The sequence below is a fragment of the Rana temporaria genome, chromosome 5 (genome assembly GCF_905171775.1).
Source record: "Rana temporaria chromosome 5, aRanTem1.1, whole genome shotgun sequence".
NCBI lineage: Eukaryota > Metazoa > Chordata > Amphibia > Anura > Ranidae > Rana > Rana temporaria.
Window position 1 is genome coordinate 169,016,214 of NC_053493.1, and position 13,657 is coordinate 169,029,870.

Genomic DNA, 13,657 nt, shown 5'->3' on the forward strand with positions numbered 1-13,657 from the left:
TGCAGATAACATATGGCTGGGATTTCCAGCGGTCTGCCAACTTGTGCTTTCCAGGAATGCCCAGATTCCTCAGCAATACTCTATCCCCTGGCTGCAAGTCCTGTAAGGTCTTAAGGTCATAGTTCCTTTTATTACTCAGCCCTCTTTGGTCTGATGTAGCTTTGGCTTTCTCATAGGCCGTTTTCAGACTTCTCTGCACTCGGTCCACATACCCCTTGTGAGAAGTTGCTGAAGTGTGGTCAAGGGATATGCCAAAAGCCAGATCCACTGGAAGCCGGGCCTCTTATCCAAACATCAGCCGGTAAGGGGAGTACCCTGTTGCATCACTTATGGTACTGTTTTTGGCATGCACGATGGCAGCTACATGTTTACTCCACTGCTGTTTCTTCTCTGCGCTCAAAGTTCCCAACATGTCTAGGAGGGTACGATTAAAACGTCCCGGCTGAGCATCCCCCTGGGGGTGATAAGGAGTAGTTCTGGACTTTTTTATGCCCAACAAATCCAACAGTTTTCTTATGAGGTTGCTCTCAAAGTCTCTCCCCTGATCCGAATGTATACATGGGGCAACCCATAATGGACGAAAAACTTCTCCACTGAAACCTTTGCCACTGTGGAAGCTTGCTGGTCCTTGGTTGGGAATGCTTGGGCAGATCAGATAAAGTGATCAGTCACTATTAACACATTCCCCTGTCCACTCAGATCAGGCTCAGGCAAAGGAAATCAATGCACACCAGCTCCATGGGTCCCTGACTTTGAAGATGGCCCATTGGGGCAGCACGATGTGGCAAGGTCTTCCTCTGGATGCACCGCATGCAGGAGTGGCATTAACCGTAAAACCTGTCCCTCACTAACTGGAAGGTTCTTTCAGGCCCTAGATGGCCATGATTGTCATGAAGGTCAGTTAAGACCATTTCCCTGTGCTTAGTGGGCAGGAACAGTTGCCACTTCTCTTCCAAACTATCAGAGGGGCCCCTTCGGTAGACCACCCCTTGATGTAACTGCAACCGGTTCCATTCTTGGTGTACCAGTCTAGCCTCCTTTGGAGAGTCTGTGAGAAGCACATCTGGGCATTGTTATTCTAAAGCCTTCAATATTAGTCTCCCCAGGGTGTCTTCCTCTTGATCTCTCCTTAAGTCCTTTTTTGACAGCTTAGGTAGGCCTTATTCTCTCACCTGGGTTACGTTACAGTAACATTTGGGTACACCAGCAGCCGAAACTCCAATCTCTTCGGCCTTGGACCCTCCTTTTGGCCTGAAGTTCAGCTCACTGGTATAGGGCTTGCACTCCTTCTGGGGTCAGCTGGGTCCATTCCTCGGCAGGGTCACTGAGACCATGGGGCCTTTTGGTTAGGGCATCTGCATCCCTATTCCCAACTCCTGGTCGGTATTTCAGGCTGAAGGTAAATCCTGAAAGGGCAGCCAACCATCGATGTCCTGTGGCATCCAGCTTGGCGGTAGTCAAAAGTTAGGTGAGTGGGTTGTTGTCAGTTCTTACCACAAATTCGGCCCCATTTACTACTGTCCCTTAACTTGTCCACAACAGCCCACTTCAAGGCCAGGAATTCAAGCTTGTGCATTGGGTAATTCTTCTCGGCGGAGACCAGACTCCTACTCACATAGGGGACAGGCTGCAGGTGGCCATCATGCTCCTGATATAGCACCCCGCCTAGTCCATCTCGGCTGGCATCAATATGCAACTCATAGGGCTTTTTGGTGTCAGCAGTGGTTATGCTTTTTTTCAACTGAATAAATGCCTCTTCACTAGAGTTGAGCGGACACCTGGATGTTCGGATTCGGACCCGAACTTTGACCCGAACCCGAACCCCATTGAAGTCAATTGTGACCCGGACTTTTGACTACAAAAATGTCTCTAAAAAACGAAGGGAAAGGGCTGGAGGGCTGCAAATGGCAGCAAAATGTCGGGAAGAGCATGGCAAGTACTCTGGAAATAAATGTGGATAGGGAAATAACTTAAAATAACATAAAAAAAATAAAAATAAAAAATAAAATCACTTTGACCTAGTAGGACGAGGTCCATATGTAGTAGGAGGTTGAGGTGGATGTGGCGGTATAGGTGGAAGCGGCGGCGGAGGAGGAGGAAGCCAACACAGCAGGTTTTGGTTTTTAATTGATTTATTTTTTAAATTAGGGTAAACCCCAAAAGAGTGAGAAAGATCTAGGGTTGCTACCTCATCCCTTTAAACCTGAACACAGAGTAATTACACAGGTTCTGGGGCTAATTTATTGTCGATAAGGCACCAAGTGAGTTTAATTAGGAGCACCTTAATCAGCCAGAGAACCTGTGTAATTAATATGTTTTTTCTTTTAAAAGGGATGAGATGGCAACCCTAGAAAGATCAGAAAAAAAACAATGGCTGGGTAAGGCCGGCCCGGTGTCTATTCTGCACAAGGTATGGACAAGTCCTCTGGGATTCATGCCTGGTTCATTTTAATGAATGTGAGCTTGTCCACATTGGCTCTGGACAGGCGGCTGCGCTTGTCTGTGATAACGCCCCCTGCCGTGCTAAATACACGTTTAGACAATACACTGGCCGCAGGGCAGGCCAGCACCTCCAAGGCGTAAAGGGCAAGCTCAGGCCATGTGCCCAATTTGGAGACCCAGAAGTTTAAGGGGGCATAGCCGTCATTCAGTACGTGTAGGCGTGTGCACACATACTGCTCCACCATGTTGCTGAAATGCTGCCTCCTGCTAAAACGTTCCATATCAGCTGGTGGTGCTGTTTGTTGTGGCATGCTGACAAAGCTTTTCCACATTTCGGCCATGCTAACCCTGCCTTCTGAGGTGCTGGCGGTGCCCCTGCTGCGTTGGCTACCTCTTCCTCCTCCTCTGCCTTCGCCTTCTGCTTCCACTGTGCCCCCGCTGCCAGGTGGGAATTGCACCAGCAGCGCGTCTACTAGCGTGCGCTTGTACTCGCGCATCTTGCGTTCACGCTCCAGTGAGGGAATTAAGGACGGTACATTGTCCTTGTAACGGGGATCCAGCTGAGTGGCCACCCAGTAATCAGCACCTGTTATAATGTGCGAAACACGCCGGTCGTTGCGGAGACACTGCAGCATGTAATTGCTCATGTGTGCCAGGCTGCCCAGAGGCAACGAAAAGCTGTCCTCTGTGGGAGGTGTATCATCTGTGTCCTCTGTATCCCCCCCCAGCTACGCACCAGTGATGGCCATGAGCTGGTCTGGATGCCATTCTGCTGTGAACATGGTTCCTCCTCCTCTTCCATGTCTTCCTCCTCCTCATCCTCCACCGAGTCATCCTCCAGAACTGTGCCCTTGCTGGACAATTGTGTACCTGGCCTTTGTTGGTGCACGAACCCAACCTCGGAGCCACTTGTGAATGACTGCACTGAAAGCCTTGGAAATTATCCCGATTCCTCCTCCTCCTCCTCCTCCTCCTGTGCCACATTCTCTTCCATCATCGCCCGTAGCGTTTTTTCAAGGAGGCATAGAACTGGGATAGTCACGCTGAGAGCGGCGTCATCGGCACTGGCCATGTTGGTGGAGTACTCGAAACAGCGCAACAAGGCACACAGGTCTCGCATGGAGGCCCAGTTATTGGTGGTGAAGTGGTTCTGTTCCGCAGAGCGACTCACGCGTGCATGCTGCAGCTGAAACTCCACTATCGCCTGCTGCTGCTCGCACAGTCTGGCCAGCATGTGCAAGGTGGAGTTCCACCTTTTGGGCACATCACATATGAGGCGGTGAGCGGGAAGTTACGCTGCAGCGCTGCCAGGCAAGCAGCAGCAGGGTGAGAACGCCAAAAGTGCGCACAGACGGCCCGCACTTTCTGCAGCAGCTGTGGCATATCGGGGTAAGTTTTCAGGAAACTCTGCACCACCAAATTCAACACATGCGCCAGGCAAGGGATGTGCGTCAAACCGGCTAGGCCCAGAGCTGCTACGAGATTTCGCCCGTTATCGCACACCACCAGGCCCGGCTTGAGGCTCACTGACACCAACCACTCATCGGTCTGTTGTTCCATGTCCCTCCACAACTCCTGCGTGGTGTGTGGTTTTTCCCCCAAACAGGAAAGTTTTAAAACTGCCTGCAGGCGTTTACCCATGGCTGTGCTGAAGTTGGTGGTGAATTTGTTACGCTGACTGGATGAGGAGGCGGTAGAGGATGAGGAAGCGGAGTAGGAGGAGTTAGGAACAGGAGGCAAACTAAAGCGCCCTGAATTCCTCGGTGGTGGAAGGACATGTGCCAAACTGCTATCTGCCTCAGGCCCAGCCGCCACTGCATTTACCCAGTGCGCTGTTAGGGAGATATAACGTCCCTGACTGTGCTTACTGGTCCACGTATCCGTAGTTAGGTGGACCTTGGCACAGATGGCGTTGCGCAGTGCACACCTGATTTTGTCCCCCACTTGGTTGTGCAGGGAAGAATGGTTCGCCTGGAAAAGTAGTGGCGGCTGGGCACAACGTACTGTGGGACAGCCAATGCCATCAGGCTTTTAAACCTCTGAGTCTCCACCAGACGGAATGACAGCATTTCAAAGGCCAGTAATTTTGAAATGCTGGCATTCAGGGCCAGGGATCGCGGGTGGGTAGGGGGGTACTTCCTCTTCTGCTCCAGTGTTTGGGAGATAGAGAGCTGAATGCTTCCATGGGACATTGTGGAGATGTTTGGGGACCCAGGTGGTAGTGTTGCTTGCCGGTCCTCTAATTGAGGGGTGGCAGGTGGCACTGTCACTACAGAGGTGGATGAAGAGGCCCAGAGGCACGAGACTGATGCAGAAGAGGAAGCAGGAGGAGCCAGAGACCTTTCTTGGTTTTTGAGGTATCTACTCCACTGCAGCTCGTGCTTTGCACTAGCCTGGTCATGCAGGTTGTGCTCAGGTTGAGAACGTTTATGCCTCGCTTCAGGCTCTGATTGCACAACGTGCAAACCACGCGTGTCTTGTCATCAGCACATTGTGTGAAGAACTGCCACGCTAGGGAACTCCTTGGACCTGGCTTTGGTGTGCTCGGTCCGTTGCTGCGTTGGGCAGTAGCATGCGTACTGTCTAGGGGACGGACGCTCTGCTTTGGCACCCTGCTCCCTCTTCTGCTGTGCTGGTGGCTCTGTGCGACCACCGCCTCTTCCTCCGAACTACATGGGTCACCTGCATGAGGTTGATTCCATGTCGGGTCGAGGACCTCATCGTCCTCCACATCATCTTCCACCCAGTCTTCACCACTGTCCTCCTTGTCGGTCTGCACAATTGCAAAAGCACCAGCAGTTGGCAACTGTGTTTCATCATCATCCAAGACGTGCTGTGATGGTCCCCCCATGTACTCATCTTGAAATATAAGTGGTTGGGCATCGGTGCACTCAATCTCTTCCACTTCTGGGGCTGGGCTAGGTGGATGACCCTGGGAACACATGCTAACAGACTCATCAAAAAGAAGAAGAGACTGCTGCATGATTTGGGGCTCAGACTGCTTGGCTGATTTGCAAGGGGGTGAGGTGAAAGACTGATGGTGGACATAGGCTGCAGGCGCCAACTCTGAACTTTCAGCACAAGACTGGTTGGAAAACAATATGAAGGAACTGGAGGCACTGTCAGCAACCCAATCTACTACCGCCTGTTCTGCTCCTGGCCTCAACATTCGTAGAGCTGGATTAGGCCCGACCAAATACCGCTGCAGGCTCTGTCGGCTACTCGCACCTGAGAAAGGTGTTTCACTTGTGCGTGTAGCTGGCACAGATCGACCACGTCCTCTCCCTGTAACAGGAGCTCCACCAGCAGAACCACGACCGCGGCCACGTCCCTTATTTGACGTTTTCCTCATATTTCTCAAATGTAGGATCTTGCCCTAAATGGGTGTTTTTTAAATACAACAATAGTGTAATATGGTGTAATATGCAGAGATTCACCTATATAATTCTTTCCCTATAGCAAGAAGCAGGAACCTAGCCCTAAACAATGTACTGCACAGACAGTATATCACAGGGGACAGGTGGAGTGCTGGTGAAATAGGCAGAGATTCACCTATATATTTCTCTCCCTATAGCAAGAAGCAGGAACCTAGACCTAAACAATGTACTGCACAGACAGTATATCACAGGGGACAGGTAGAGTGCTGGTGAAATATGTAGAGATTCACCTATATATTTCTCTACCTATAGCAAGAAGCAGGAACCTAGCCCTAAACAATGTATTGCACAGACAGTATATCACAGGGGACAGGTAGAGTGCTGGTGAAATATGCAGAGATTCACCTATATATTTCTCTACCTATAGCAAGAAGCAGGAACCTAGCCCTAAACAATGTACTGCACAGACAGTATATCACAGGGGACAGGTAGAGTGCTGGTGAAATATGCAGAGATTCACCTATATATTTCTCTACCTATAGCAAGAAGCAGGAACCTCGCCCTAAACAATGTACTGGACAGACAGTATATCACAGGGGACAGGTGGAGTGCTGGTGAAATATGCAGAGATTCACCTATATAGTTCTGTCCCTATAGGTAGTAGCTGGAACCTCTCCCTAAACTATGTACTGGACACACACAGTATATCACAGGTGGTGACAGGTGCAGTGCTGGTGAAATATACAGAGAGTCACCTATAGATTGCTGTCCCTATAGGAAATAGCTGGAACCTCTTCCTAAACTATGTACTGGACACACACAGTATATCACAGGTGGTGATAGGTGCAGTGCTGGTGAAATATGCAGAGAGTCACCTATAGATTGCTGTCCCTATAGGAAATAGCTGGAACCTCTCACTAAACTATGTACTGGACACACACAGTATATCACAGGTGGTGACAGGTGCAGTGCTGGTGAAATATACAGAGTCACCTATAGATTGCTGTCCCTATAGCAAATAGCTGGAACCTCTTCCTAAACTATGTACTGGACACACACAGTATATCACAGGTGGTGACAGGTGCAGTGCTGGTGAAATATACAGAGTCACCTATAGATTGCTGTCCCTATAGCAAATAGCTGGAACCTCTCCCTAAACTATAAGATGCAGATCTCACAGAAATAAACAGTGCTTGTGTAGATTTCTGAAGCAGGATACACCTCTCTGACACTGTCCCTCAATCAACAGCAGCCTGTCCCTATAGCAAATAGCTGGAACCTCTCCCTAAACTATAAGATGCAGATCGCATAGAAATAAAGAGTGCTTGTGTAGATTTCTGAAGCAGGATACACCTCTCTGACACTGTCCCTCAATCAGCAGCAGCCTCTCCCTACACTAGCTAATGCAGAGTGACGAGCTGTGCTGTGTGCCTCTATCTGATATAGAGGCTGGTCACATGCTGGGTCACATGCTGCACTGGCCAATCACAGCCATGCCATTAGTAGGCATGGCTGTGATGGCTTCCTAGTCACACTAGTAAAACAAATGGCGATTGGCTGCCGTGCAGCGCAACATAAAATAGCCGAATCCCCAATCAGAACCAGAACTTTTTCCCATTATTCGGGTTCGGGAGCAAAAAAAACCAAAGTATGTACCGAACCCGAACTTTACAGTTCGGGTTCGCTCAACCTTACTCTTCAGTGGACCACCTCTTGGTGGTCCACTGGTCCTGGATAGACTCCTTAGGCTTCCTGGGCCCCATAGTGGGCTTCACAGGTCTGACCGGTTCTGGGACATCATCTTCTCCTTCACTCCTCAGCAATTTGTTGAGGGGGCGGGCGATTTTTGCAAACCCCTCTACAAATCTTCAGTAATAGGAGCAAAATCCCAGAAATAACCAAAGTTCGGTCACATTAGTGGGCCTCGGCCAAGAGGTGACGGCATCAAGCTTATCAGGATCCGAGGCTATCCCTTCTGCGGATACGATGTGGCCCAGGTAGTGAACTGAGGGCTGGTAGAATCGACATTTCTCTAAGGCCCCGTACACACAAGAGGATCCATCCGCTGGAATTGATCCGCGGACCGGTTCTAGCGGATAGATCCCCAGGTGTGTACAATCCAGCGGATCTGTTTCCGCGGATTTTTATCCCCTGGGATGGATTTCCAGCGGATAAAAATTTTAAGACATGCTTTAAAATCTATCCGCTTGAATCCATCCCAACGGATTGATCCGCTGGTCTGTACAGACTCACCGGATCAATCCGTCCGAATCAATCCAAGGCATGCGTCGTAATGATTCGACGCATGCGTGGAATTCCTTATATGACAGCGTCGCGCACGTCGCCGCGTCATCATCGCGGCGACGGCGCGACACGTCATCGCGATGGGATTTCGGCGCGGATTTCGATCCGATGGTGAGTACACTCCATCGGATCAAAATCCTCGGAAATCCTCGAGAGGATTTATCCGCGGAAACGGTCCGGTGGACCGTATCCGCGGATAAATCCTCTTGTGTGTACTAGGCCTAAGGAAAGCTTCAGGCCTTCTTCTTTAAAGTCTCGTCAAGACTTTTTCCAGTCGCTCTTCGTGCTCTTCCAGAGTCTTGCCGAACACTATGATGTCGTCCAGATACACCAGCACTTCAATTAAGTTCATATTCCCCATAGTTCTCTCCATCAGCCTTTGGAAGGTGGCTGGAGCCCCCGACAATCCCTGGGGCATGCGGTTGAATTCGAGGCGAGGACAGACCACTGCCAAGGTGTCGAAAGTCTCTGTCTCTCCTGCCAATGAGGGGTCAAAGGTTAGTTTGATCGGCAGGTAACCATTGTAAGGGAAACTTTGAGTTCCAATGCCCCATATTTCCAGCTCTTCCAGTTTTTGCAATGGCAGATGTTTGAGGTGTTTGTCACAAAAGTCTATATATAGAAGAGTCACCTGGGCTCCAGTATCAATGAGGGCCTTTGTGTAGATTCACTAACTTGGCAGGAAGTTTTTGCGGAGAGGCCTTCTTGCTTGGCTCTGTTATCTGCACTCTTACTCCTTTCTTCTTGGGGCTTTTACTGGGTCTAGACCCCTATTGGGCCTGGTGTGCACCAATCTCCCGCCGTCAAGCAGTTTAGGTCGTGGAACGGGAAGCATTGGGTCACTCAGAGGCAACAACAGGGGTGTTTGGCAAAGGTCTATACCCCCGACGTTGTCTCCTTACGTCGTTGAATTAACTGAGACTGGTGGGCTCCTTCACCGGGGCCCTCTGGAGTTTCCCACTGGCTTGTGTTTCTGTGCTGCAGCTTTCTCCGGCTTGGACACACTTCCCTGACGTGTCCGACTCCTCCACAGTTGAAACAAGTCAGTGGTCTCTTTGGCTTCTGCACTGAATCAGTGTTGGAAATGAGGGACTTCTTGGGCTTTTCTGGAGTGTTTCTGCTGGGCAGCATAGTTACCTGGCCGGTCAAGATGGACATTATCTCTATCAATTGAGACACCTTCAAAAGACGAGACAGTCTTCAAAAGTTACACCTGGGTGTCACCCTCATCAGTACCGATCACTCTAACTCTGGCAGTGGGTTCGGACCTCTGGCTGTTCTCTTTATTGTCCAACATGACCTCTTCTCCCCTGAACAACCGGATTAAATCAAGGTATTCCAGGATACCCCCATCCTGGCGGGTTCGCAACAAAAGGGCAATGGGGTCCATAGGTTGGGAACCCCGTAAAACCTGTTGTGTGTGGACCTCATCAACCTTTCTTGGATATAACCCTTTCTTCAGCAGGATCTGATGTATGATCCTGTCCAAACATCCTATGAACTCAGACAGTTTCTCTCCTTCCTTCTAGTAGCAGTGCTCCATTTGATAGAGTTCAGTAACTTTCTCAGTACGACCGAACACATCCTGGAGACTGCTCAGGTAATCTTGTGCAGTAGAGTTCTTTTTACTGAGCTTTAAAATGCGTATGGCCTCTAAGGCAGGCCCCTTTAAACTCACTGTGATCCTTTGTTTCTTTTGCGGTTTGGGGGTCTCCCATTCTTCCAGAGCCTGGGTGGCGTGATCTAACCACTCTTCGAACCCATCTTCCGCTGAAGGCACTAGCTGTCTTCCACAGAAGATCCTGAGCTTCCGGTATCCAGTCATCACATAGATTCACATAGAGTTAGGCCGGCGTATCAGTAGATACGCTGACCTAACAAGGAATCCGCGCCGTCCTATCTTAGGGTGCAATGATGGCCGCTAGGTGGCGCTTCCATTGCGGTCGGCGTAGAATATGTAAATCACTAGATACGCCTATTCACGAACGTACGCCCGGCCGACGCAGTACAGATACGCCGTTTACGTAATGCATTATCAGGCCTAAAGATATTCCATCAAATAGCTGGAATAGTAATGTTAAGTATGGCCGCCGTTCCCGCGTCAAAATTGGAAAATTTTACGTTGTTTGCGTAAGTCGTCCGTGAATAGGGATTTACGTAATTTACGTTCACGTCGAAAACAATAGGCCCGTGCGGCGTACGTTGCCGCAATGCACACTGGAATATGTAGGCAGACGGCGCATGCACCGTTCCAAAGAAACGTCAATCACGTCAGGTCAAACAAAATTAACATTAAACACGCCCCCTCAGCCTATTTTGAATTGGGCGCCGTTACGCCCGCCCGCTTTAGGCTACGCCACCGTAACTTAGCAGGCAAGTACTGTGAATCATGTACTTGCCTCGCTAACTTACGGCGGCGTAGTGTAAAGACGATACACTACGCCGCCGCAAAGTTAGGGCGGGCTATGTGAATCTAGCCCATAGTCTCACAGAGGACAGCACATAGTTTAGGACCAATGGTGGTCAATGGTGATGATTTGGGCCCCACCTTTTGACTGACCCCACTTGAACTAGTGCCAGTTTGACTAGTGGATGTTGGGCCATCGCCTGATATCTCTGGACGTATCAGGAAAAACTCTGTCTGATTGGCCGTCTTCACACTGGGGCCCTTGAAATAGTCAGAGATTCCCTTTTTCCATTTGCACAGTGCATAGGTGTGTGGATTCAGGGTGTCTGTCTTCACATCAATCACCCATGGCTTCTTATCTGGGGACAGTGCTTTCAGAACTGGAGTTAATTTCTCTTCTGTCCAAGCTTCCCCTTTTATCTCGAGCACTAAACAGGCGTCAGGAGAGGCGGTCTCTTCCTTACACCACCTGGTGGCAGCAGCAGGTTGATTGCAGAGCCATAAAAATCCCGGACGAGTCCCCACGTGTAGCACTACCCCCGAAGGAGCTGCTGGTTAGTTTTGGGTCTACGCTCTGGCTATCAACCCCTGAAACTGTCTTGAACCCTCCATTGGCACAACTGGTATCAGTCAATAACAACAATAAATATAGGTTTGATTATGGTATTTAACACAGATCTGTGTAAGTGCACAGTGAAGGGACTCCCTCAGTAAGATACATCCAATGCTGAAGCACCACTTCACCAGGCCTTACCCAGCTCTCACTGACAGTAACGCTGTGCAACTTACTATAACAAAATACTTTAAATAGAAGTGTATATATGTTGACAACTCACTCTTCCTAACAGGCAATCTTTAAGTCATGTGTCCCACTATGATGGTTTGGTTGATCAGACCAAATCTCAATACTATCGTTGTTAACTGTTCGTGAATATACTCGTTGGCATCCGGAGGTGTACGATGAGTAATTTGTAATCCGAATAACCGCTTCCCGACCGCCGCATGTAGATATACGTCGACAGAATGGCACGTACAGGCACATTGGCGTACCTGTACGTCCCTGCCTAGACGTGGGTCCGATCGGGACCCCCCCCCCCCCGCGCGACATGCGGCGGTCGGATTCCCTCGGGGAGCGTTCCGGGATGACGGCGCGGCTATTCGTTTATAGCCGCTCCGTCGCGATCGCTCCCCGGAGCTGAACAACGGGGAGAGCCGTATGTAAACACGGCTTCCCCGTGCTTCACTATGGCCCTGCATCGATCGAGTGATCCCTTATATAGGGAGACTCGATCGATGACGTCATTCCTACAGCCACACCCCCCTACAGTTGTACACACATACTAGGTGAACACTAAATCCTACAGCGCCCCCTGTGGTTAACTCCCAAACTGCAACTGACATTTTCACAATAAACAATGCAATTTAAATGCATTTTTTGCTGTGAAAATGACAATGGTCCCAAAAATGTGTCAAAATTGTCCGAAGTGTCTGCCATAATGTCGCAGTCACGAAAGAAATCGCTGATCGCCGCCATTAGTAGTAAAAAAAAATAATTAATAAAAATGCAATAAAACTATCCCCTATTTTGTAAACGCTATAAATTTCGCGCAAACCAATCGATAAACGCTTATTGCGATTTTTTTTACCAAAAATAGGTAGAAGAATACGTATCGGCCTAAACTGAGGAAAAAAATAATTTTATATATGTTTTTGGGGGATATTTATTATAGCAAAAAGTAAAAAATATTGCATTTTTTTCAAAATTGTCGCTCTATTTTTGTTTATAGCGCAAAAAATAAAAACCGCAGAGGTGATCAAATACCACCAAAAGAAAGCTCTATTTGTGGGGAAAAAAGGACGCCAATTTTGTTTGGGAGCCATGTCGCACGACCGTGCAATTGTCTGTTAAAGAGACGCAGTGCCGAATTGTAAAAACCCCTTGGGTCATGTAGCAGCATATTGGTCCGGTCCTTAAGTGGATAAAGGACAAATAAACTGGTAGAAGATGTCTGGGTAGTTAAAGCGTATTGGCAACTCACACGCCAATTCCCCTGATGCTCAGTCACTGCCGGATGACAAGTATCCTGCATGTGGCGTGTGGGCCTTCAAGTAACAAAGGCAAGTCTACACGATCCACCTTCCTGCAACACAGTCAGTATTGTTGGGCAGGTGCCGTCTCACCCAATCAGGCCTAGCCTTTCTGGATTGCTCCGTCTGAGAAAGTCAGATCCTCTGCCTTTCTGTCACAGACAGTTCCCAGTCTTCCACACGGCCGTCACACACTGCCGATCAAACAGGTCACCAGTTGCTCTTGGACACAGTCTGGTCACTTCGTCAGGAATCCCCCTCACAGGATAGGCGATCCGCACAGGCGTGTTTAGGCCCTGGCTCCTCAGAGCCTAGGCTTCCGGAGACAAGCCTCAACACAGGTCTCCTCCTTGCTCGAAGAGGCGGTCCAGAGAGAGCGAGCTAAAGACGTCCTCCTCCTTAAATTCCTTCCCCCAGCAGGCACTCTGGATATTGTAGTCTGTCAATTAACCAGGGCAATGGAGTATCTATCTCCCTGCACTTCAATTCACAACATTCATTGCTGCACCAGGGTAAAAACCAAACAGGAGGTGGCTATACAATAATTGGCCACCGGAGGGAGCTGAGTTCCTTCGTTATCTACCAATGGTAGTCTTTTAACCATATCGAACGTGGCACCTTGCTACACTGTCATAATGAGAGACAGCAGGAAACAGCTGTGACTGAATCTAATAAAGAGGAACGAGAGGCCCTTGATGCACTAGTTTCTCTTTTACAAGAAAATACTGATTACGATCTGGAGGACGATACTGTATCTTCTACATCTGAGGGCCCGCGCAACTTCAATCTACAAAGTAAATCACTGAAGATGCCTACACTAGGGATGAGATTCGTGTGTACTGTCTGTGTCCTCTGCAAATTGTGCACCTAACGTAAAGCTGGTGTTTCTCATATTTACTCCTAGAAGCAGGGATCTGCTCATATTAATACTACAGGCAGGGTATATTGCTGCAAGTACTTTCACGTGGTGTACTGTCTGTGTCCTCTGCAGTGCGCACCTAAAGCTACGTGGTGTGTGTACTGTCTGTGTCCTCTGCAG